Source organism: Henckelia pumila, chromosome 1 (assembly GCF_033568475.1).
Source record: "Henckelia pumila isolate YLH828 chromosome 1, ASM3356847v2, whole genome shotgun sequence".
In the NCBI taxonomy this organism is placed as follows: Eukaryota; Viridiplantae; Streptophyta; class Magnoliopsida; order Lamiales; family Gesneriaceae; genus Henckelia; species Henckelia pumila.
Genome location: NC_133120.1, coordinates 97,925,660 through 97,950,510, shown reverse-complemented (window position 1 = coordinate 97,950,510; position 24,851 = coordinate 97,925,660).

Sequence of the window (24,851 nt, the reverse complement as noted above, 5' to 3'; positions counted from 1 at the left end):
GTCTTGATCAGAGGTAAGATGATCAGAGGAGGACTGAGATAATTTGATGATTTGGTATCCTAACCATTTTGATAATCAGATATGTCTCGAAGACCAGGCCGACCTCCTCTGAGACCCCATGTTCCTATTTCTCTACCAGAACAGACAGTTCATACTCCACCGACATTTGTCACACCGATTGTGCCTGCAACTGCAGTTCCGAGTAATGAACAGGGCAGTACATCACGAGATATGACAGATATGACTGCAACTCCCATGGAAACACTACTGAAACGTTTTCAATCCTACAAGCCGCCAACTTTGAAAGGTACTGAGAATGCAGTTGAATGTGAGGGATGGCTTGATGACATGGAAATGTTATTTGATTCACTTGACTACGGTGATGAACGAAGAGTCAGACTTGTTGGTCATTAGTTGCATGAAGTTGCTAAAAGCTGGTGGTTCACAACAAAGAAATCTCTGGAGCGTAGAGGAACTGTTTTGACCTGGAATGTCTTCAAGACAGAGTTTTATCAACGTTTCTTTCCGGTATCTTATCGTAAAGACAAGGGTGCCGAATTTGCTAACTTGAGGCAGGGAAACTTGAATATTGAAGACTATGTTGCAAAATTCACTACATTGCTACGTTTTGCTCCACATGTTGGAGATAGTGACGAAGCTATGGCTGATCAGTTCATTAATGGACTGAATCCTGATGTTTTTACACTGGTGAATACAAGGCGACCGAATAATTTTGCTGATGCCTTGAACAGTGCCAAAGGAGCAGAAGCTGGCTTGATACAGCAGCGAGGAGCTTCGTATATTGCACAGCCTCCGAGACAGTCACAACCTTCAGCTTCAACACAACAACAATCGTCTCGATTTTATAGTGGTGGCAGTAGCAGTGGCAAGAAGGGATATTTGCAAGCTAGAGGAAAACAATTTAAGTAATCTGGAAGCAGTTCTTCAAGTTTCAGTGGTACGAAACAGAAGTCTGGAGTATTCTGTAACACTTGTGGTGGAGGACATCCAACTGATCAGTGTCGAGGTGTATCTGGGAGATGCCATATATGCCATCAGACTGGCCATTTTGCGAGAGTATGTCCTCAGAGAGGTGCTGGACAGGCACGAGGTGCAGAGTCATCACGATCAGTGGCTCAACCCGCGAGGCAAGCCTCCTCTGTCCATTCCTTTCAACCATCACCACCTCAGCAACAGTCGAGTCCAGAAGGAAGTCAGGCAGGCAGTCAGCCACAGAGAAAGCAGGCTCATGTCTATGCACTGACGGAGGAACCGGCACAAGGAGCACCAGATGACGTGATTGCAGGTAACTGTTCTCTTTATGGTTATCCCGCATATGTCTTGATTGATACAGGTGCATCCCATACGTTTATATCTGCCAAATTTGTTGCATTGCATGCTTTGCCTGTTGAAACATTACCTGTTGTAGTATCTGTTTCTTCTCCTTTGGGGAGGGGTCTTATCTCGATTCAGATAGTTAAGAATTGTTTACTACAGTATGAGGGTAATGAAATTGAGATAGAATGCTTCGTACTTGGTATGTCTGATTTCGACTGTATTATGGGGATTGATATGCTGAATAAGTACAGAGCTACCGTAGACTGTTTCCAGAAGATAGTAAGATTCAGACCTGAAATGGCTGGAGAATGGAAGTTCTATGGTAAGGGTTCACGTGCCAAAATTCCTCTTATTTCTGTATTATCTATGACCCAATTTTTGCAGAAAGGAGCAGAGGGATTTCTTGTTTATGCAGTTGATGTGTTGAAAACTAGCCCGAACCTGGCTGATTTGCCAGTGGTTAGTGAGTTTGCGGATGTTTTCCCTGATGAGATTCCAGGATTACCTCCGTATCGAGAGATTGATTTCAACATAGAACTGATGCCAGGAACTGCACCGATTTTGAAAGCACCTTATCGAATGGCACCAGTTGAACTGAAAGAATTGAAGGAACAGTTAGAAGATTTACTGGCCAAGGGATACATTCGACCCAGTGTTTCTCCTTGGGGAGCTCCAGTACTGTTTGTTAGAAAGAAGGACGGTTCAATGCGATTGTGTATCGATTACCAGCAACTGAACAAGGCTACGGTAAAGCACAAATACCCTTTGCCTCGTATTGATGATTTATTTGATCAGTTGCAGGGTTCTTCTGTGTATTCCAAGATCGATCTGAGATCTGGATACCATCAGCTGAGAGTTAGGGATTCTGATATTCCTAAGACTGCGTTCAGAACCAGGTATGGCCATTATGAGTTTATAGTTATGCCGTTTGGTTTGACGAATGCTCCAGCTGTGTTTATGGCTTTAATGAACCGTGTATTTCAGAAGTATCTAGATGATTTTGTGATTATCTTTATTGATGATATTCTGATATATTCAAAGAATTTGATTGATCATTCTGAACATCTGAGAACAGTATTGAAGACTTTAAGAGCTGAGAAATTGTATGCTAAACTATCGAAATGCGAGTTTTGGCTGAAACAGGTTGTCTTTCTTGGACATATTATATCTGGAAATGGTATTTCTGTTGACCCAAGTAAAGTAGAAGCAGTGATCAGTTGGTCGAGACCGACATCTGTTCCTGAGATTCGTAGTTTTATGGGATTGGCTGGGTATTATCGTCGATTCATTAAAGATTTTTCCAGTATTGCGAAGCCGATTACTCAGTTAACTCAGAAGAATACTCCATTTGTCTGGTCTGATGCTTGTGAATCCAGTTTTCTGGAGTTGAAGAAACGATTGACCAGTGCACCAGTCTTGACGATTCCTTCAGGTACTGGTGGTTTCACTGTTTATTGTATTGAAATCGGACGAACGACGCAAAAGTTACGGCATTTTGAAAATCATCGAAGCAACAAAAATGGAATGAATTCGAACTCCCCTGTTCCATTTCTGAACTCCTTCTCGCTCAAACACATATTCTGCTGATTAATAGACTAAAATCGGATATGTATACACAAATTGCAACTTAGTCCCTCAAATCTTCAGTAATTGCAATTCAGTCCTCGGCCTTTGTTTTAATTCAATTTCAATCCAAAATAATTTAAGAATATTAGAATTTAAATCAAAACTCTAAATATTCCCAAATTAAATATACTCGGATTAAAATTAAATAAATTCGAATTAATTAAATAATCCGGCCTTTTGAAAACTTCTCAAATCAATATTAGCCCATAATATGGAATTTAATTCTCAAATTTCATAATTAATAATTTAATATTTTCGAGCCTTACAATTCCGGCTATTGTTTTGTTGTATGTGTCATTGCAATAGGAGGGAGTGGAACCGGGCAAAGGCGTGCTTAACAAACAAGGGATGAGTTGAACATAGCGTGATGATCCGAGTTAGAAGTTGAATGAGCTGTCATGATGTATATTTGAACCTTGAAGATAATCATGTTATAGTTATAGTATCAAGACTTGTTGATGATGATATTATGATCTTGTTATTGTATTTAGAACATGTGAGATGTTGTAAATCCTTAAAACACCATGAAGTATCTTGATCTTGTTATATAGCAATGTGTCTTGCATATTTTGGAAAGTCTTGATTATTATGATTGTAAGGCTTGTTATGATCTAATGGTATCCATTGTATAGCATGTTAGAATGTATGTTAGATGTTGCTATGGATTAGATCATGAATAAATCTTGGTTTGAGTTGATCTTGGATGGAAATATTTGGAGAACCATTTTGACAGCAGCTGAGCATTTTTCTGGTGCAGTGGCCGGCGCACGAGGGAGCAAGTACTCGCGCGCGCGCGAGCCAGCTCTTGAGATCTCAGTCTCATTGGCCGACGCACGCGCGAGGGGTGATGCCCGCGCGTGCGCAGGACAATCTATTTAAAAAAAAAAAAAAATTATCCTTTTGTTTAGCCATTGATTGTTGTCTATTATTGTTGATTAATGTTTATTGAGAGATTAGAACTCGGGTCGTCACAATTTTGTACAAAATTCTACCTTCCATGGGTACTTTCTTGGACAGTGGAATATTCAGATGATAATGCTTCTCAAATCAAAAGAAAGTTTAGAATCAAATGGTGGGACAAGTTTAAAATTTCCCAAAGCCTTTCAATACCTAACATACAAGTTTGGATTCAAAATAACAAAAATATGAGAATTCCTACCCAAAACATCTTTAAAAAACCACAACCATTACAACAAACAGCTTTTTCCTCACAAAAATCCCAGATGGCAGCCCTACTTGCATCAGCAAATACTCGTGAAGAAATATTGGCAGTAATGGAAAAATTTTCAGCAGGACCATCCAAAGAACCACAATCTTCATAAAACCTTTTTGATCCCTTCAACCTTTTAAATACCTTTTAAAACTTGTTTATATTATGCATCAAGTTCTTCAAGGCTCTTGAAGATAGTTGTAATCTTTTGAAGATTTCAAGTGTTGTACAAATTCCAAGGCTTGTAATGAAATTTTAATTTATATTCTTGTGTTTAAATACTTACATAAATATTTTACATGGACGGTTTTACCGCCTAAGTACTATATAAATATATTATATATCTATAAATATATTTATATGTATACTTATGTATATAAATATTATATGGTCGGTTCTACCGCCTAATCGAGCCCGTTAATATTAGTGGTGTTCTTTGCAAAAGTATGTTCTGCATATAATCTTTGATTATATGTATCAGAAACTGGAGGAACCACAATATTATCTGAGACATTTAAATTCCATTCTTTAAATTCCGCTATTTAAATTACAGCAATATATACATATATGTATATATTAGTGGTGTTATATAACCCACTATATTTAAATTCCAGCATTTAAATTTCGCACTATATTATATATTATCATTGGATTCCTTTAATTAGGAACCATTTTATGTTTTAATATATATATATATTATCAGCTTTGTGGTGTCCTTTCAAAGGAACCATCAATATATTTCCAGCCAGCTTTTAATTTTATGTTTCTTTATTAATTCTTGTGTTTTCCATTATTTGTTTACTTTTTAAAGTCTTTTATAATTATTTTTTTTATGTTCCTTATCCCCTTAGTATCTTGTTGTGTCTTCTTGATATCAAAGCCACGGGGGGTAGTGTTTGTTGAAGTTTGCTTTTATATTTATAAAATTTGAGTCGAGAATTTTAGGTTCTCCTGAGTGTTTTGGTCCAAGAGGGTTGGGTGGTAAGTCCTCGAGTGAAGGCTGTAAAACCTACGAAGTGCTTGGGATTGTAGGAAAAAAATAAATTTCAAAAACAAAAATTTTATAAATATGGATTCAATTTTCAGTAGATCTACTTCTTTAAACTCTGCTGCTAAGAGCTCATATGATTCTAAAAGGATAATTAATACTAAAGAAATTATTATAGAAAATTTTGAAGTAAATAAACAATTTTTACATAATGATTTTTATGCTAAACATAATTTAAAAAAGAGATTATGGTTCTTTAAAAATCTATTAGATTCTAGAAAACTAATACAAAACAAATTTTATGAATACATTAATACCAATAAAAAACATATTCTATTTTTTGATTGGTTTGAAATTTATGCTACTCAAAATTCTTTAGAATATCCTTTTTCTAAAAAACATTTTTTAAAAATAGATATAAATAATCCAATTTTTAAACCATTTCAAATTTCAAAAACTAGTGTTAAAAATGTTCAAAATCAGTTAAATAAATTGAATAATACTAATAAAAGCTCTAGTAAACTAATAGATCTAGTAACCCTTAACACTCCAATGTTTAAACTAAAAATAAAAAAATTAAATAATGAATCTAATAATAGTGAAGCTTTAGAACAATTCCAAAATCTTATCAAAGTTAATAAAATAACTTGGATTTTCTCATACAACAGCCTTTACAAATAATCCCTGCTCCAGATCTTGAAATAGTTAAACCTTTAGCACAATATTGCTTCAATGCCTCTTCTGTCTATGATTGGAACATAGATGGAATGACCGAGTATAACATCCTTAGTCTTTTACAACAAATGACTATGGCTGAAAATGCTTATAAAACCCAGATTGGGACTCATGATAAAACCATTGCAGAACTCCTCATAGCAGGATTCTCTGGTCAAATAAAAGGATGGTGGGATTATTATTTCACAAACCAACAACAAAAAGAAATTTTAAATTCTATAAAAACAGATGAAGAAGGAATACCAGTTCTTGATGAAAATGGTAATCCACAACAAGATTCTGTAGCAAGATTAATTTTAACAATTTCTTTACATTTTATTGGTGATCCTATACATTTAAAAGATAAAATTTCCGAATTACTATCAAATTTAAAATGTAAAAAATTAAGTGATTTTTAATGGTATAAAAATACTTTCTTAACTAAAATAATGTTAAAAGAAGACTATAATAAACCCTTTTTGAAAGAAAATTTCCTTGCAAATTTACCTATTCTCTTAGGAAAAAAGGTAAGAAATAAGATTAATAACAATAACCATATAACATCTTACAATAATTCTGTTCAATCAAAAAGTCTAACTCAACAGGAAGGATTAAAAATCTGTCAAGATTTAGAATTACAAAAACACTTAAAATGGGAAATGAAAAGAACTTACTATAAACAATTTGTTATAAATACTAATAAAATTTATTCTTCAAAAAACTTAAAAAATCACCTAGAAACCTATAAAATTTCAAATTGAAAAAATTTTGAGAAAAACTTAAAGAGTTTTATTAAACCAAAAGAAGAATTTTATGAAAAGCCTTATAAAAGACCTCCTAAAAAACTTAATAATTACAAACAAAGTTTTGAAAAATACTTTGAAAACATTAAATGTTTTAAAACAAGCCACACTGCAAATTATTTTGTAGAATTATTAAATAAAATTTCTAATCTTTTAATATGTTCTTCAAACTCCTATGAAAATACAGATTTTTCTATACAACTTAATGAAATAATCACTAACAGTGAAAAATCTGAAAAGAAAATCAATATGCTTTCAAAAGATCAATTACTTCTCTTAGATGTATTAAAAAATATAAATGATCCTAAAATACAAAAATACTATTTAGAGAAAATCCTAAAATCATTAGACAAAGAAAAAAAATAAATTTTTACCAACTAAATCCAAAAATATTTGTGATAAGAAATAAAAAATGTAACTATTAAAGATTTAGAAAAGAATATAAAACAAATAAAATCAAAAATAAAAGACTTAAAAGAAAATCAAATTCAAAAATCTAAAACAATAAGAACAATCTTCCAAAAAATAATTAATGAAGAAGAAACACAAAATATTTTAAATATTAAAAATATTCCAAAAGATTTTCTTTTTGTATTAAGAGAAATAACTTCTAGAAAATACATTTTTAAAATAAAAATTATATTTTCAGAAGATTATAAAATTGATACTGTAGCACTTTTTGATACAGGTGCAGATTTAAATTGTATAAAATAAAATATTGTACCTACAAAATTTCAACAATAAACTAAAGAAAAATTATTTGCTGCTAAAAACTCTAAACTAAACGTAAATTCTAAAACAGAAGCATTGATTGAAAATAATGGTGTTACTCTTAAAACTGCTTTTATTCTTATTAATAACATTCATCATGTTATAATTTTAGAAACACCTTTTATTACCCTCATTACACCTTATAAAGTAAAAAATGATTCTATACATTTTAAACTTAATAATAAAAAAGTAGAATTTAAGTTTCTAGAACAACCTAAAACTAGAAATCTTAATTTAATTCAAGCTTGTTCAATCTATGAAAATAATATTAATATTGAAATACAAAAGAAGAATTTTCAATTAGACAATATTAAAAAAGACATTTCTTTAAAAAGAATTCAAGAACAATTAAAAACTCATGAATTTCAAAATAAAATTTCAAAATTTCAAAATTTATTAGAATCAGAAATCTGTTCTGATATTCCTAAAGCTTTCTGGAATAGAAAACAACATATCGTAGATCTTCCCTATGAAATAGGTTTTGATGATAAACAAATACCCACAAAAGCCAGACCTATACAAATGAATTTTGAATTAGAAGAACATTGCAAAAAAGAAATACAAGATTTAGAAAATAAAGGATTGATTTCCAAATCTAGATCTCCATGAAGTTGTGGTGCTTTTTATGTCAATAAAAAGTCTGAAATAGAAAGAGGAACTCCAAGATTAGTAATAAATTATAAACCATTAAATAAAGCATTAAAATGGATTAGATATCTCATCCCAAACAAAAAAACTTTATTACAAAAACTATACAAAGCAAATATATTTTCTAAATTTGATATGAAATCTGGATTTTGGCAAATTCAAATCTCTCAAAAAGATAGATATAAAACTGATTTCACAGTTCCTTTCGGACAATACGAATGGAATGTAATGCCCTTTGGATTAAAAAATGCTCCTTCTAAATTCCAAAGAATCATGAATGATATTTTTAATAATTATTCAAAATTCTGCATAGTTTACATAGATGATGTCTTAATATTCTCTAATAACCTAGATGAACATTTTAAACATTTAAAAACATTTTTTTATGTTTCCAAGAAAAATGGTTTGGTTTTATCAAAAGCAAAAATAAGTCTTTTTCAAACAAAAATAAGATTTTTAGGACATTATATCTCAAGGTACTATAACTCCTATTTAGAGATCTTTAATTTTTGCAAACAAATTTCCTGATAAAATATTAGATAAAACTCAATTACAAAGATTCTTAGGAAGTTTGAATTATGTTCTAGACTTTTGCCCAAATATTAATAAAATAACAAAACCTTTACATGATAGGTTAAAGAAAAACCCAGTACCATGGACTGAAGATGTAACGCCCGGAATTATTTAATTTTAATCCGAGAATATTTAATTTGGAAATATTTGGAGTTTTGATTTAAATTCTAATATTCTTAAATTATTTAGGATTGAAATTGAATGAAATGAGAAGTTGAGGACTGAATCGCAAATTTTGAATACTTGAGGGGCCAAAGTGCAAATATTGGAAATTGTGTTGGACACTTGTTATGAAAATATGTATTCACGTGTAATATCACCAATTCCATCAGAATATTCAGAGAAGGAACCGAGAAGAAAGAACAAGGGATAGCTTCAACATCTTCTTCATCTTGTAATTGCCATATCTTTAGTTTCGGATATCCGAATTCGATTCTGAAAAGAGTTCTGGACTCCTTGCAGCGAGACCTTCGATTTGATGTGAGTTTTCTTTTAGTTCATTATGATTTGAAAAGTCGAAAATGGCAGAGATCAGATGTGGTTATGAATTGTTGTTGTTGAGCTTGTATTCTTTGTTCTATCGAGTTCGGGTTGAAGGATGGCTATCGATTATGTTCTTATGAATTTCCAGATGATTATTCGATAGTATACTTGTTGATATGTTGAGGAATTATGCTGGTTTTGAATCATATACAACTGATATGAATGTTAGAATTGTTGTAGTTGAGTTTCGGTTGCACTTTAACCGTTATGCCGCCGACGTTATGATTCCAGACTATTTTGCTACCTTGTATTGAGTTGTGAGGATAGTGAGTCTTAGCTGATGGTTGTAAGCTTTCTCAACTTTGTTTCAGATTGTGTTTAAAGACCATTGAGCTCGAGAACATCATCTTCGAACCGATAGAGTGTTGAAGTAAGGTTTGAAGTTAGTATCCAATGGAGTTTGAATGGTTCTAAGTGCAGATTTTGATACAAGTCTTGTGATTGTGTTGTTCAGATTTGGAGAGCTTGAACTCACCTTGGAATCATCTTAAACTTCACATTTGAAAGGTAAAAGTGGATTACTATTTTGAATGGGATTATAACTCGAGATGGTTTGTATTGAGTTCCCTAAATCACATACTTATTTGCTTATTTTCTTTTATATGCTTTTATGTGAATGGTTGAATGAGTCTTGATGTTAATGAATGCTCTTTTGTTGATATATGATGCATTCATCTTGTAAGACTTGTTCTTTGATTTTGAAATGAACGGAAATGTTCGATTAGATGATTTGAGGGATTATATATGTATGGCCTGGGTGGTTGACTTAGCCTAGCGTCTGATTTACATATATATTGGCTTCAAAGTTTAGAAAAGAAAGATAAGTAGCCCCACCTCGATCGGGAGAGTCGGTGGTTAGTTATGATATCTTCTTCTCGGGATCCCAAACGATGAACTAGAGAACCTTGTTTTAAAACATGCATTGTAGTTACTTTTATATCATGAATTTGATATATGCTTTGTTATGCATGTTTAGTTGCTTTTACTGGGAAATATATTTCTCATCGGAGTTATCCGGCTATTGTTGTGTTGTATGTGTCATGGCAATAGGCGGGAGTGGAACAGGGCAAAAGCGATCTTGAAGAACAAGGGATGAGAGAATAGCGTGATGATCCGAGTTTAGATGGTTTGAGCTGTCAATGTTTGTGTTGAGTCTCAAAACATGATTATGTTATAGCTACTTATACCAAGACTTGTTGGTTATTAAGTTGTTGTCTTGTTGATGTATATAGGATTTGAGATGTTGTTGTAAATCCTTAAGACAACATGTTGTAGCTTAATCCTTTTTGGTATAACAATGATTTTTGTTTGATATGGGAGCCTATCTTGAGTTGATTTTAAGGCTTTGTTATGATCTATTTCTATCAGCTTATATCATGTTAGAATGCATGTTAGCTTATGATTTTATATAGGCTATGTATGAGTTGATGTTACATGAAAATGAATGGAAGAACTTGTGTTGACAGCAAAAGAGGATCTGTTTTTATTCTTCTGGGCAGGAGCCCGCTCGATCGGGCGATTCCTGCCGATCGAGCGAGGCCTTCATTTCATAGGCAGAAAGGTGAGCAACTTTGGCTCGCTCGATCGGTGAAATATGACCGATCGAGCGAGGACAAAACTTTGCAAACCCGAGAGGCTGAGCTGATGGCTCGCTCGATCGGGTGTTTTTCCCCGATCGAGCGAGGTGCTCATTTTCTTTAAAAAAAAAAATTTTTTTTTTACTTTATTTAGTCTTTGATTCTTTGACTATTATTTATGATGATTTGATTAATGAGAGATTAGAACTCGGGTCGTCACAACAGGTGGTATCAGAGCGAGAAAATTCTGGACTGAGTTAGATAGTGAGTGGGGTAGATCGAGTCATCTTCCTTGCTTATTTATTTTATTATGCTATGATTTAATTACATGATTGAATTACATGTGGTAAATGCTAGCATGATTTACTTTTAAGTATTTTATTACATGATGTTGTATTTATTTTATTTGAAAGTATGAAGACGCATGCTTACTAGAATATCTGAAATGATTAGAGGCATGTGTTCTGATGAATTATGATATGCTACCTGATTATCTGAATGGATTGGAAGCATGTCTTGTTGAGTGCTTCGATTATTTCTTTTAAGATTGAATCAGAACCGAGTCTTGATCAGAGGTAAGATGATCGGAGGAGGACTGAGATAGATTTGATGATTGTGGTATCCTAACCCTTTTGATAATCACATATGTCTCGAAGATCAGGACGACCTCCTCTTAGACCTTAGGTTCCTACTCCTCTGCCAGAACAAACAGTGGTAACACCGATAGTACCTCAAGCTACAGTCCCGAGCAATGAACAGGGAAGTACCTCTCGAGATATGACAGATATGACTGCCACTCCGATGGAAACATTATTGAAAAGATTTCAATCATACCATCTGTAAGGCCCTGAACACATGAATATTAATTACGGAATTAGAGATTTAAATTTCGTATTAGAAAAATATTCAATTATGAATTTATGGAAATTAGAGATTTAATTTTTGAACCGAAAATATTTAATTTGAGAATTTACGGATATTTGGGAACTAAATTCCGGGATTCTTAAATTAAAAGAATAAAATATTTGGGTTGAATATTTATGAGATTGAATATTTTTATTATGAGTTTGGATATAAAGAGGATTTAATTTGAAGAAAAAACTTGAGCAAGGACTGAATTGCAAATATCGAGGTTTCAGGGGCCATCTTCTGTTTCAGTTCATCGAAACAATAGTTCCATTTTTCAGTTCAATTCACACAATCTCTTTTCTGATACAGAGGTGATCATATAATAAGCTTTCAGCTATCATGAATCTATTGCACCAATAATAGACAGGTCAAAACAAAATAAATATGTTACCTGAAATTTCATTCTCAGGTGCAATTTCATTCTGATTCTCTGTATACTTCTGGAATAGAAATTGTAGCTAAATATGTGTTTTTCTCACACACCGTAGCATCTTTACACTTTCAGTCCTTTTGCTTCATCATTCAGCTTCAGTTCTATTAAACAAGACTATGTCTTTCATAACATGTTTCAGTCATCAACATTTATTCAGACATATTCTTCGAATTTAAGCCATAATTAAAAAACTCAATCTTGAGCTTTTTCATCATCTCCAATTCAAAGAATAGGCTTGAAAATCTAATAAAACATTCTTCAATACTCAAAATATTCAGCTTCTAAAAGGTATATGTTTTTCTGATCATTTCTATCTGTTGTGGCAAAGAACTATAAACAAAAATCATGTTCTAAGCACTTACCAACAAATTCATATACCTCTGTTCTTTCATCATTTCTTAATCAAAATTCATCAGCTGATTGCTAGGTTTCGAAGTTGATAGACAGTCAATCTAATACATCATTCATCAGTATCTTTCAGATATCTGAACATCAGTTCTTCAGAACAACTTCTACCTGAAATACATCTATTCATTCGCTGATATTCTGTTTTGTTCAATCAGAGATATTTCATTCAGATGAGCAATAATACAGTTCCGTTCAATCTGACCATACCATTCTGTTCAGTCTGGCCATACAACTCTGTCAGTCTGGGGTGCTTACATCACCCAAAGAACAATCATCACCCGGGGAAATTCTTATAATAACATCGATAAGAATTTAAAAATTTACAAATCAGTAAATTACTCAATTCAATTTCAAAAGTAGATCAAGAACACATGCAATTTATTAAATCATCGAATCAAATACTGCATAATCATGCAATACTATAAATGCATGTGACTCACTCTACCCCGCTCAACTTCTATCTCAATCTAGAACCTACGCTCTGATACCACCTGTTGTGGGGACCTCGGGTTGTTAATCTCGTGTTAGGGCAACTAATGATTAATTAAATAATTAATAAAACAATTAAAGAATCATAAATCAAGAGCAGAATTTTTTTTTTTTTAAACTCAGAGCCTTGCTCGATCGGGCAAAGTCAGCCGATCGAGCGAGCAAAATATCAAATTCTCGGGTCTGTACAAACATTGGCCTCGCTCGATCGGGCAAAATCTACCGATCGAGCGAGCAAGAAAAATCGAATTCTCTGCCCATGAAAAACAGGCCTCGCTCGATCGGTAACTTTTACCCGATCGAGCGAGCCATCTTTTGCTCGAATTCTGCTGCTGATCTATTGCTGTCAAAACTTTAGTACAAGGTATATATCATCATCCAAATCAATTCTAAGCATGTTATAAAATCTGAAAACATGCATACATTCATATACCAAGTTCCTATTATCAACTCATACAATTTAATACATCCAATGAATAGCATAAAAGACATAAATCAACAAGCTACACTAACTCTCAATAGTGAGCTTCTAAAAAGATTTCAATGTCAAGTTCATTGCTATTTACTACCATTCTTTCAACTTAAAACCCGAGTCCTCACGTGCTACATCTCTCTCCCGAGCTATCAATGTCGTCTTAACAAAGCTCCTGCCCCACCTGTTGCAATGCACACATACAAAACAAAGCAACAGCCGGATAAACTCCGGTGAGAAATCATTCTCAGTATAATCGACATATAAATGCATTAAATAAGTTCATATCAACTCTAAACATATCAACTCAAGAATAGAGTAAAGATAACGCATATATCAACTCAAACTTCAAATCAAGACTCAATTTATATAGCGCGCTTATCTCAAGAATTGATTCTTATCACTTCATTGCCATCAAGATTCATATCCGATCTTGACATGGATATCCATCTATCGTAGTCATTCCGGGCTAGAAAATAAGGTTAACCGCAACCTTGGCATAGAATCAATTCAATATACAATCATATCGACTCAAAATCAAAGATCCACTACCTGCGATGGAACGACAACATCAAACATAAATCAAAACATATCAAGTATGTGATTTTTCGCGGGCCAACTCAAGAATAGTCGTTCTTGAGTTTCAAAGTCCCTAACTGGTGATGTCGTCATTATACCTTTCATTCTCTAGTTTGTCATGTTCCACATCTGGATAGGAAGTACCACAACTCCTATATGAATCTGATCATTCAATCATAATCAATCTTCAATCACATTCGCTTCAATCTTGATCACTTCTTCTTTGGTTTTCAAGTTGAGGTTCTTGAGTCAATAGTCTCCTATTAAACTCTGAAACATATCATCAAAAACATGTATATCAAACCTCATTCTATTCAATCATTTCAAAATTGAATCAAAATCATCAATATAGATTCAATCAACATCATTTCAAACTTCAACTCCTTCTTATTCGGTACAACTCGGAGTCGTGAATCGTTAGCCTTCGAAACTCAACTGAAATAGAGAAATAAAAATGCTATAACATTCATAACATCTAAACAACTATCTCAACTCAGTTATAGGCTATCAAAACGAAGTCAAAACATCAACCGGCGGCGTAGCGATTGAAAATCGAGAACCGACTCGGTATCGAATTCATTTCTAACATCTCAATCATTCGTATCACTTATATCAGCTGAATTCATCATTCAATTCATCCTATCAGCAGCTATAATCACATGTTAACAAGTCAAAAACATGTTGAAACCATGACAAGTTCGTTTCTTAATTCATTTCCAATCCAACTACGATATCGAACGGCATACGAACTCAAAAACACAACATAGTTTCATAATATGATCTCTGCCATATTTCGTTCTTCAAAACATGCCGAAAGAACAAAATACTTACATCAAATCGAAGGCTTCGTCGCAAGGATTCCAGAACATCTTTCGGAATCGAAATTGGACGACCGACGCAAAAGTTACGGCGATTTGAACAACTCGTATGTCAAAGGAAAAAGGAAAGGTCGAGCTCCTCTGTTCAAATTTCCAAATTCTGAATTCATTCTGAAGAATACACGTTGCAAGCTGATAATCTGATTAATAATTTGATATGTATTGCATAAATTGCAATTCCCAAATTAAATATACTCGGATTAAAATTAAATAAATTCGGATTAAATCAATAATCCCGGCCTTTTTCACTTTAGCCCTCGAATCTTCGATATTCTCCAATCAACCCCTGATCGGGTTTCATCTTCAAAATTAATCTTCGTTAATTCCCGAAATATGGAATTTAATCTCAAATTCCATAAATATTCAAATCGAATATTTATTATTTTAATTTAAGAATTCTCGGAATTTAATTCTCAAAATCCGTAATTTCTCAAATTAAATATTTTTGGCTCGAAAATTAAATCTATCATTTCCATAAATTCTCAAATCAATATTAGCCCATAATATGAAATTTAATTCTCAAATCTCATAATTAATAATTTAATATTTTCGGGCCTTACAATTCCTTCCCTCTAAGAAATGATTTCGTCCTCGAAATCACATTCATCCAGAATATCAAATCTAATAGACTGAATGATTATCTGAAGTGATTTTCACTTCAATCATCCACTCTGTATTTTGTATCTCACTTCATCTTTCAATCTCTTGTCAGATTATTACTTCGAATCTGCTTCTATTCTCTTGTAATCAGTATCTATTCAGTTGTACTTTAAGTCATTGAAACGACTTTGTTCTGAGCTGTTTCTTTCTTCAATCAAGGATTTGTTGAATAATCGATTGAACTCAGAATCTTGTCAATATCTATCTCATCTGAATAAAGTACATACGAAGAATCTACTGATACTTCTTTCACTTAGATACTGAACTTATCCAGCTGAAAAGAATACATTCGTTCAATGAAATCATCAATTCTGTCTGACATGTCATTCAGTGCAATTCAGCTTTGGTGCCGACTTGATTCTTTCTCTATATCATTCTATGCAGAGTATAGAACATAAATCAAGTCTACACTGTCATTCAGTTCATCGTTTCAAAATCAGTATTCTCATTCATATTCTGAATCTGTAAAACAACTCTGCTCTGTTTCACTATTCTGAATTGAATGATGTTTCAAGAATACTTTTCTGCTTAACTATTCAGTTTCAGCTTCAAAAGTTATATTTATCATTCAATACTAATTATGTTTCTTCTTCTCTGCTTTCATTCCATACAGATTCATATTCATCAACCTTGTGTTCCTCAAATCACATCTGATCTGATATCGACAAATCATGTCTGATCTGATGTTATATACTTCAATAGTATCATTTCAATACAAAGAAATATGATTTCTTTTCATCATATCATTATCTCAAAATCGATTCATTAGCTATTACAGGAATTATAATCATCAAGTGGCAACACATCAAGACAAGTAATACCGAATCAGGTATTAAAGTTCTGAGAATATTCTCAATATCCGAAAAATCAACTCAGATAATCCATCAATCGACAAATGGTATAATGCAATCACATATAACCAACTCTCAGAACATCAATCAATCAATCGATGCCACATCTGTTGAATAATTCTAAAGTCTTAATCCTGACAATAGATTTTTATCATTCCTGTAATTTCATCATATCTCTATCTTCTTCACAGATTTGAATCGATAGCTGTTATTCACATCTCATACAGTGTATTCCACAAATCTGATTAGTCTATTCGGATTATTTCATAATCAAAGTTTATGATGTATTCACAGATTTCAACGTATTCAGAACTGTTGATAATCGGTATCATGTCAGATAAAAATTCATTCTCGAAATTCAATTCATCTTTTCTGACTATTCTTTCAATTCAAGGATAACATATTGTACCTTTACCTCAAAAAGTACTCAATGTTTCAATCTGAGACATTATTTCTTGGCTTACTGTTCATCTTACAACGAATCTAATCACAATTCAGTGATTTGATCATACAGCCAAATCATCGTAGACAGTAATTTCAATCAATCTGTTCATAACTACCACCTGTTTACTTCACATAAACTGTTTCATCTTGGTAGTTTCGCAAAATATTCTTTCAAATCACAATCTCGTAACAATTATGGAGTTTCTAAACTATCACTGAACTCCTCTGGTCAACGATTTTCAAATTCATCGGAAACTCTCTGTACTTTTAACTTCGAAAATGTACTAATTCTGTTACTTTTATTTGCTTTATCGTCTGATAAAACAATTATCGGATGAATATTGAATTTATTGTTGTGCAATTCTTCAAATTCTGATATCTGTTTTCGGAAATATCAGGCACAATCAAATAATCAATCATAATAGAATTCATTCATTCTGATCTGAGGCTTCAATTCATATCTCTATATGACATTCTGTACTGAATTCTCATCGCTTCAGTTTACTTTCTGTGTTTCTTTCGTATTCTTAACAGTTCTAGATTGCTTTCAATCAAAATCATTCTAATTGGTCATATATTCATCTGAATATTCAAATAAGAATACACAAAATCTGAAATCAATTAATCGAATGTCTGTTTCATTCTTCATTTCTGTTTCTCAATTGAATTCTAATAACTTGATCTCATCTCAATGTGCTTTAATCCTTCAAAATCAATTCTCACTTAATTTGGATTACAGCAATTCGGACTATTTTAGTATCTATCTCGATACTTCAAGCACATAAATTCAAAAGATCAATCAATCACGCATTCATCTCTTCTCTTCGTTCTATTTCCCAAATCTCAATTGGAAATTCTAGCAGTTATGAGTCATAAATATTATAATATACTGAATGTATACATCAACCAATCAGTAACTCTTGAAATTCATAATCAGGAAAACTCACTTAAATCAAGGTCATCCACAGAACAATAATATGAATGACAATATGCTAAGTAAAAACAACTCACTAGCATCTCAACTCAAGACGAGTAGATCAAATCAGACTCTATAAAAAAATAAGAGTCAATCAAAATCGATTGAGGTCGGTACCAAAACCTCGAAATCAATATCAAGAATTTCAAAAATCATGATTTGTGATGTAATAACTTCAGTAAAATCAAATAAAAGACTCATCTGTAACTGATTTTCATATCATCATCTACTCGAGAAACCTCAAAAGCAGTATTCAAATCATAAACTCATCAATTCACTGATAAATTCCAGTTCACAACTTAAACTAAAGTCAAGAATCTTATTGAAATATATCTGCCATCTTTACTCATCGACATATCTTCCAATTCTGGTTTAGATCATGAACATATCTAGTGCATTGAATATACTTATTTCGGCATACTTCTGTATTCAAACATCACATATCAACCCGAAATCACGGAATCTTAATTCGAGATTCTATATCATCATATTCAATTGCACATTATGTTCTTACTGATCTAATTTAATCGCTTCTTATCATCAATTCTTCTACTAATCTGTATTCGAATATTGCATCATCATCTATCATGCAACATAAACAGATATTTCAATACGAACAAAATCATCTTCTGTTTCAGTTCATCGAAACAATAGTTCCATTCTTCAGTTCAAAATTCACACAATCTCTTTTCTGATACAGAGGTGATCATATAATAAGCTTTCAGCTATCATGAATATATTGCACCATTAATAGACAGGTCAAAACAAAATAAATATGTTACCTGAAATTTCATTCTCAGGTGCAATTTCATTCTGATTCTCTGTATACTTCTGGAATAGAAATTGTAGCTAAATATGTGTTTTCTCACACACCGTAGCATCTTTACACTTTCAGTCCTTTTGCTTCATCATTCAGCTTCAGTTCTATTAAACAAGACCATGTCTTTCATAACATGTTTCAGTCATCAACATTTATTCAGACATATTCTTTGAATTCAAGCCATAATTAAAAAAACTCAATCTTGAGCTTTTTCATCATCTCCAATTCAAAGAATAGGCTTGAAAATCTAATAAAACATTCTTCAATACTCAAAATATTCAGCTTCTAAAAAATATATGTTTTTCTGATCATTTCTATCTGTTGTGACAAAGAACTATAAACAAAAATCATGTTCTAAGCACTTACCAACAAATTCATATACCTCTGTTCTTTCATCATTTCTTCATCAAAATTCATCAGCTGATTTCTAGGTTTCGAAGTTGATAGACAGTCAATCTAATACATCATTCATCAGTATCTTTCAGATATCTGAACATCAGTTCTTCAGAACAACTTCTACCTGCAATACATCTATTCATTCGCTGATATTCTGTTCTGTTCAATCAGAGATATTTCATTCAGCTGAGCAATAATACAGTTCCGTTCAATCTGACCATACCATTCTGTTCAGTCTGGCCATACAACTCTGTCAGTCTGGGGTGCTTACATCACCCAAAGAACAATATTCTCTTCGATTCTGGGTGCTTACATCACCCGGGAAAATTCTTATAATAACATCGATAAGAATTTAAAAATTTATAAATCAGTAAATTACTCAATTCAATTTCAAAAGTAGATCAAGAACACATGCAATTTATTAAATCATCGAATCAAATACTGCATAATCATGCAATACTATAAATGCATGTGACTCACTCTACCCCACTCAGCTTCTATCTCAGTCCAGAACCTACGCTCTGATACCACCTGTTGTGGGGACCTCGGGTTGCTAATCTCGTGTTAGGGCAGCTAATGATTAATTAAACAATTAATCAAACAATTAAAGAATCATAAATCAAGAGCAGAATTTTTTTTTTTTAAACTCAGAGCCTCGCTCGATCGGGCAAAGTCAGCCGATCGAGCGAGCAAAATATCAAATTCTCGGGTCTGTACAAACATTGGCCTCGCTCGATCGGGCAAAATCTATCGATCGAGCGAGCAAGAAAAATCGAATTCTCTGCCCATGAAAAACAGGCCTCGCTCGATCGGTAACTTTTACCCGATCGAGCGAGCCATCTTTTGCTCGAATTCTGCTGCTGATCTATTGCTGTCAAAACTTTAGTACAAGGTATATATCATCATCCAAATCAATTCTAAGCATGTTATAAAATCTGAAAACATGCATACATTCATATACCAAGTTCCTATTATCAACTCATACAATTTAATACATCCAATGAATAGCATAAAATACATAAATCAACAAGCTACACTAACTCTCAATAGTGAGCTTCTAACAAGATTTCAATGTCAAGTTCATTGCTATTTACTACCATTCTTTCAACTTAAAACCCGAGTACTCACGTGCTACATCTCTTTCCCGAGCTATCAATGTCGTCTCAACAAAACTCCTGCCCCACCTGTTGCAATGCACACATACAAAACAAAGCAACAGCCGGATAAACTCCGGTGAGAAATCATTCTCAGTATAATCGACATTTAAATGTGTTAAATAAGTTCATATCAACTCTAAACATATCAACTCAAGAATAGAGTAAAGATAACGCATATATCAACTCAAACTTCAAATCAAGACTCAATTTATATAGCGCGTGTAGTAGCCCGTACCCTAATTGAGTAATTAAAGGATTAATGCTAATTAATTGAATTGGGTATTGGACGGATCGGAAGCTCCGAAGGCACGATCGGAAGCTCCGAACAGGATCGGAAGCTCCGATGAGCGATCGGAGGCACCGATGTTATTACGTCAGGCATGACGTGTGATTGGATCGGAAGCTCCGATCAGGACCGGAAGCTCCGATCACCCCTATCCGGAGTCAACAAGTGATATTTTGACACGTGGTAGATCAGGATCTTCGGAAGCTCCGATGACAGGATCGGACGTTCCGATCGAGGTTCGGACATTCCGATCAAGGATCAGAAGTTCCGATCGTTGTCTATAAATAGAAGGCCGAGACTTCACTTTCATTTGCCAATTCCGAGTTCTCCTTTCCTTTCTAGTCCTTTTGGAGCTGTTCTGGTCTTCTTAGGCTTGGTCCGGAGGTCGGAGAGGCGTTTGGTAGTCGTAGCGGAGTTGTGCCCAAGTTCTGGAGGCATCGACATCAAAGGGCTAACGACGGACGAAGGTATAGCTTTTGCTTCCTATAAATATTTAGGAGTATGCAATAGCTTAGTTAAGGCTTTTAGAGCACTTTAATGATAGTAGTATCATTTGGCAGTGTAGAGCAGACTATAGGCATGGACCTAGAGTTGGTAGAGCTTGCACTGTTTTGAGGTACGAAAGTACTGTTCGAGATATCCTGACTGAGTATGCATGTATTATGTGACCGCATGATTTATATGCCATGATATTATGTTGCATTCCTTTGCATCTTGCTGTATCTCCTTCGAGATGTCTGTTAGTAGGGTTGTACCCTATCCTGTTAGTGGATGGACTTCCATCGATTTGGGTCCGGCGTTTCCACGGTTATCTCGGTATGGGAGCCACCTCCTGAAGCGACGGCATAGCGTGCTACATACCAGGGCCCGGTCTGTCTCTGTTATCTGATCCTTGACCTCGAGTCTATAGGGAGTTCACTTTGCATGCATGTATACTCATACTCTCTCACTGAGCGTTTTATGCTCACGTCTCGTACTCTGTATTTTTCTGGACACCCTATTCCATGGGGCAGGTTTGCGATTGGACGAGGAGGGTGGATCCAGGAGGGGCTAGTCAGTGGTTGGCCAGCTGGAGCTTCGTCTAGGTTTTATTACTGTTGTTTGGGTTTATACAGCTATTCGATTTGGTTGTATATTATTGGATAAATTACAGATTCCTTTACTTGGGATTGTATAATGTTATTGAATTCCGCAGTTTTATTCTGATATCTGTTTTATTAAGTTAATTGCATGCCTAAGTTCTGTTTAGTAGGTGATCCGGGTAAGGGTCACTACAGCGCGCTTATCTCAAGAATTGATTCTTATAACTTCATTGCCATCAAGATTCGTATCCGATCTTGACATGGATATCCATCTATCGTAACCATTTCGGGCTAGAAAATAAGGTTAACCGCAACCTTGGCATAGAATCAATTCAATATACAATCATATCGACTCAAAATCAAAGATCCACTACCTGCGATGGATCGACAACATCAAACATAAATCAAAACATATCAAGTATGTGATTTTTCGCGGGCCAACTCAAGAATAGTCGTTCTTGAGTTTCAAAGTCCCTAACTCGTGATGTCGTCATTATACCTTTCATTCTCGAGTTTGTCATGTTCCACATCTGGATAGGAAGTACCACAACTACTATATTAATCTGATCATTCAATCATAATCAATCTTCAATCACATTCGCTTCAATCTTGATTACTTCTTCTTTGGTTTCAAGTTGAGGTTCTTGAGTCAATAGTCTCCTATTAAACTCTGAAACATATCATCAAAAACATGTATATCAAACCTCATTCTATTCAATCATTTCAAAATTGAATCAAAATCATCAATATGGATTCAATCAACATCATTTCAAGACTATGTTGCTAAATTCTCTACATTGCTACGTTTTGCTCCACATGTTGCAGATAGTGACGAGGCTATGGCTGATCAGTTCATTAATGGACTGAATCCTGATGTTTTTACATTGGTAAACACAAGGCGACCGAATAATTTTGCTGATGCCTTGAGCAGTGCCAAAGGAGCGGAAGCTGGCTTGATACAGTAGCGAGGAGCTTCATATGTTGCTCAGCCTCCGAGACAGTCACAACCTTCAGCTCCTATTCCACAACAAACTCCTCGATTTGAAAGTGGGGGTAGTAGCAGTGGAAAGAAAGGGTTTTTGCAAGCACGAGGGAAACAATTTAAAAAGTCAGGGAGCAGTTCTTCGAGTTCCAGTGGCACAAAACAGAAGTCAAGATTGTTTTGTAACAGTTGTGGTGGAGGTCATCCAACCGAACAGTGCCGAGGTGTATCTGGGAGGTGCCATATATGCCAGAAGACTGGTCATTTTGCGAGGGTGTGTCCTCAGAGAGGTTCTGGACAGTCAAGAGGTAGAGAGTCATCACGATCAGTGGCTGAACCTGGAAGGCAAGCCTCTTCTGTTCATTCCTTCCAACCCGCACATCCACAACAATAGACTCGACCAGGAGGAAGTCAGACAGGCAATCAGCCCCAGAGACAGCAGACTCATGTCTTTGCATTGACAGAGGAACAGGCACAGGGAGCACCAGATGACGTGATTGCAGGTAACTGTTCTCTTTATGGTTATCTTACATATGTATTGATAGATACAGGTGCATCGCATACATTTATCTCTACACGATTTGCATCATTGCATGCTTTGGCTGTCGAAACATTACCTGTTGTAGTATCTGTTTCTTCTCCTTTGGGGAAAGGTCTTATATCAATTCAGACAGTTAAGAATTGTTTGCTATAGTATGATGGTAATGAGATCGAGATAGATTGTTTTGTACTTAGTTTGTCTGATTTTGACTGCATTATCGGGATTGATATGCTAAACAAGTACAGATCTACCGTCGATTGTTTTCAGAAGGTAGTGAGATTCAGACCCGAGATGGCTGGAGAATGGAAATTCTATGGTAAGGGTTCACGTGCTAAGATTCCTCTCATTTCTGTATTATCTATGACTCAAATTTTGCAGAAAGGAGCGGAGGGATTTCTTGTTTATGCAGTTGATGGGTTGAAAGCTAGCCCGAACCTGGCTGATTTGCCAGTGGTTAGTGAATTTGCGGACGTTTTTCCTGATGAGATTCTAGGATTACCTCCGTATCGGGAGATTGATTTCAACATTGAACTGATGCCAGGAACTGCACCGATTTCGAAAGCACCTTATCAAATGGCACCAGTTGAACTGAAAGAGTTGAAAGAACAGTTAGAAGATTTACTGGCCAAGGGATACATTCGACCAAGTGTTTCTCCTTGGGGAGCTCCAGTACTGTTTGTTAGAAAGAAAGACGGTTCAATGAGATTGTGCATCGACTACAACTGAACAAGGCAATGGTAAAGAACAAATATCCTTTGCCTCGTATTGATGATTTATTTGACCTGTTGCAGGGTTCTTCTGTGTATTCCAAGATCGATCTGAGATCTGGATACCATCAGCTGAGAGTTAGGGATTCTGATATTCCTAAGACTGCATTTAGAACCAGGTATGGCCATTATGAGTTTATAGTTATGCCGTTTGGTTTAACGAATGCTCCAGCTGTGTTTATGGCTTTGATGAACCGTGTATTTCAAAAATATCTCGATGATTTCGTGATTATTTTTATTGATGATATTCTGATATATTCGAAGAATTTGATTGATCATTCTGAACATCTGAGAACAGTATTGAAGACTTTAAGAGCCAAGAAACTGTATGCTAAACTGTCGAAATGTGAGTTTTGGCTGAAATAGGTTGTCTTTCTTGGACATATCATATCTGGAAATGGTATTTCTGTTGATCCAAGTAAAGTCGAGGCAGTGATCAATTGGTCGAGACCAACATTTGTTCCTGAGATTCGTAGTTTCATGGGTTTGGCTGGGTATTATCGTCGATTTATTCAAGATTTTTCCAGTATTGCGAAGCCTATTACTCAGTTGACTCAGAAGAATGCTCCTTTTGTCTGGTCAGAAGCCTGTGAATCCAGTTTTATTGAGTTGAATAAGTGACTGACCAGTGCACCAGTCTTGACGATTCCTTCAGGTATTGGTGGTTTCACTGTTTACTGTGATGCATCTCATCGAGGTTTGGGGTGTGTTTTGATGCAGCGAGGACATGTGATTGCTTATGCTTCGAGACAGTTGAAGCCTCACAAAACCAGATATCCGATTCATGATCTTGAATTGGCCGCCATTGTATTTGCTTTGAAGGTTTGGCGACATTATCTGTATGGGGAGCAGTTTGAGATCTATTCTGATCACAAGAGTCTGAAATATCTGTTTTCACAGTCAGAATTGAATATGAGACAGCGACGATGG